Raw genomic sequence first — 3,679 nt, forward strand, 5'->3', positions numbered from 1 at the left:
TTTTCAAATGGAAAATTGTGATATAGTGAAAAAAAAGACTGAAACCAATATGTACAACTTGAGCCTATGATTTTATTTTTAAATGTATATGCATAAAAAGACTGAAAGGTCATCCTTCAAAATGTAAATAATAGTTATTGCTGGGTTGTGAGATTAAAGGTGACTTTTTATGTCATTATTTTTTTTAGATCTGAATTTTCTGATATTTATAAAAATGAATATGCCACAAAGGTATTTTTAGTATTTAGGTAATGGGTTTTCCACGGCAGAAAGAGATTGGTCAGAGAAAATTTGGGCAGGTGTGCTGCTCTGAAAGAGGAGGCAATAAAGTCAAAAGAAGTTGAATCCTCCAGGTATGGCCTCACCCAGCAAGAAAGCCAGGTAAAACAGGAATTCTTACTGCAAGATGGAAGGTAGTCTTTTCTTGATCTTTTGAAGATCTCTGTAAGAGTAGGCTTTTAAGGCACCAATAAGGCTAGGACTAGAGTGAGGAAAATGAGGCACCAAGGTGCAATATGTAAGGTAGGACACCCTCTTGGTGTTGACCCTATGCCTTCACTGTGAAGAAGTTCCAGTATCTTCTTCAGCACATCCCTGAGTGAGTGCTGCCTTACATTCTGAACCCTGGATGCCTCACTAGCCTCACTCTAGTCTCATCCTGGTATCAACAATTAACTTCTAACTGATTGCTCCCACTGAAATGTTATCAGCCAAGTTGTAGCTGGAGAAAGGAAATGTGCTACCATGCTCAACAGGTAGATGGGTCTGTGGAGGGTGGACACTTCTTTCTCCATTGCCTGCTGATTTAACTTGTGTTACTAATAATATAGAATTAAATATAATTCATTTTTGTAGTTGGCATCCTTGAGTGTTTGTTGGGAGATTGTGATGTTGGGCAGGAAATGATAGAACAAAGTACTTTACAGCCATACAGGTTGGCTATTTGCTATGGCCTTATTAAATTACTTCCAGAACAACTCGTTTACTTTACAGGGCCAGGAAATAGATACCAGACATTAGGATAAAGACAGCTTTAAAATATAAGAATCTAATCAAGGTTGAGGTTTAACTATAACTTCGGGGAAGACTACAGATTTCCCTGAACAGATGGAAGAAGTCAGAAATGGTACCCCCTTGAACTCAGAAAAACTCAATCATATAAAAAGAACAGACATAATCCTCTTGTAGTAACTGATAAAAGATTCAATCATAAATTCTCTTAAAATGGAAGATACTAGAATGTTTCAACTTAATGCAGCTGCCCAAATTCATTGTACAATTATAATTTTAGATAGGAGTCAAAAGGTTGACTTACTAGTCCAGTTAGACAAATTTTCTTAAATATTCCAAGTACAGAATTTTTTAAAATTTTTTTTTGGTTTTTGTTTTTTAAATTCTTTTTTTTTATTTGACAGAGAGAGAGATCACAAGTAGACAGAGAGAGAGAGAGGGAAGCAGGCTCGCTGCTGAGCAGAGAGCCCGATGCGGGACTCGATCTCAGGACCCTGAGATCATGACCTGAGCCGAAGGCAGCGGCTCAACCCACTGAGCCACCCAGGCGCCCCCAGAATTTTTTTTAATTTTTAAAAGATTTTATTTGTTAGAGAGAGAGAGGACAAGTGGGGGCAGGGGAGAGTGGTGCAGAAGAAGATGCAGATTCTCCACTGAGCAGGGAGTCCCACACAGGTCTCAATTCCAGGACCCTGAAATCATCTGAGCTGAAGGCAGACACTTAAATGACTGAGTCCCCCAGGCTCCCGTGCACAGATTCCTCAATGCAAAAAAGTCAAAAAGCATAGCTCTTAAGATTTATTCATTAATTCTAAATCTTCCTGTGATTAAAAGCTTACCTCTGTTGTAGGCAGAATTCTAAGATAACCCCCCATAACCCACACCTACAAAGTCTCTTCTTCAGTGGGGCTGGAACTCAGAAATATGATGAGATTGTTGTGATTAGATTACTTATCAGTTGACTTTGAGTTAATTAAAATAGAGATTCCTGTCTTGTCAGGGCCTGGCTTAACCAGGCAAGACCTTAAAAGAAGGTAAAACATCAGAGAAATACTCTACTGACTTTGAAGATGTAGCTTACCACGGTCAACTCAAGCAAGACAAGCAAAAAAAAAAAAAAAAGAAGAAGAAGAACCTAAAACCAAACCACAAACAAATGAAAAGCCAATCTGGGACTTACGTCCTATAACCACAAGGAATTCAATTATGACAGCAACCAGTAAATTTGGGAAAGGACCCTGAGCTTTACATGAGAACCACAGCCCTAGATTTCAGCCTGGTAAGACCTTCATCTAACCTATGCCAGAAATGATACACAGAAATAGTCATAGAAGACTAATATTCCATCTAATATTCCATCTGTAGTGGATTGACTTGTGAACCCCCCAAATATGTTGAATATGTTGAAGCCCTAACCCTTGGTACCTGTGAATGTGACCTTATTTGGAAATAGAATCTTTGCAGACATAATCAAGTTAAGAGGAGGTCATACAGAGTTAGGGTAGGCCCTACATCTGATGACAGGTGTCCTTTAAGGAGAGGGAAATTTGTAGACACACATACACAGAGGAAAGATGGCCAAGTAAAGATGGAGGCAGTAACTGGAGTGATATAGCTAAAAGCCAAGGAATGGTAGTGATTACTGGCAACCACCAAAAGTTGGAAGAGGCAAAGGAAGATTCTCCCCTGGAGTCTTCAGAGGGAGCATGGCCTGCCAACAACTTGATTTCAGACTTCTGGCCTCCAGAATTGTGAGAGAAGAAATTTTTGTTGTTATAAGCTGCCCAATTTGTGGTAATTTGTTATGGCAGCTGTAGAAAACTAATACACCCTCTAAAGAAACACTTATGCCATCCCTGGCAGAGAGTTGCCAGACACTCACCAAATCCATTTCTTCTAGCACATGGCTAGACCACATTTCCAGCAGTCCTTCATCTAGAGCAGTCACGTGACCCATTCTTGCTGATAGACTGTGAGCAGAGGAGTTGTGACAGTTCAGATCATTGAATTAAAAGCTGGTTCTTTGTCCAGACTCTGTCCTTCCTTGTTCCATAGCAATCTTGGAGGCCATGTGTTAAAGATGGCAGCCTCACATGATTAAATGTGCCTGGATCTCCAAGTCTCTGCTTGGAGGAAAACCCTAGTCCAGGAATATCTGCATTGCACTTTCCATGAGAGAGAAACAAACTTACATAATTTGAAGCTAGTGAGGTTTGAGGGATTGTTAATTGCCCCATCATACCATCCCAAATATTGTTTGAGAGTTGATGGTGCATAGTGTCCAGACATAACAGCTGGGATGCAAGATCTGGAGTAGCAGCCAGGCGAGGCAATTTTTTTTCCCCTGATCTCAACTATCAAGCTGAGCCCCCTTTTTATAGTCACAGTGTCTTGTTCTATATATATACTAAAGTTTAAAGAAGGGATGATCACTGCATTAGGAATTGGCTCATGCAATTATGGAAGCTGAGAAATCCCACAATCTGCCATCTGCAAGCTGAAAACTCAGGAAGACTGGTGGTATAGTTCAGTTGAAATCTGAAGGTCTAAGAACCAGAAGACCTGATGGAGTAAGTCGCAGTCTGAGTGCAGAAGTCCAATGTTCCAACTCAATCTGTCAGGCAGAGCAGGGGCAAAGTTTGCTAAGTTTTCCTTCTTTTGTCTTTCG

Source organism: Meles meles, chromosome X (assembly GCF_922984935.1).
Source record: "Meles meles chromosome X, mMelMel3.1 paternal haplotype, whole genome shotgun sequence".
Taxonomy (NCBI): Eukaryota; Metazoa; Chordata; class Mammalia; order Carnivora; family Mustelidae; genus Meles; species Meles meles.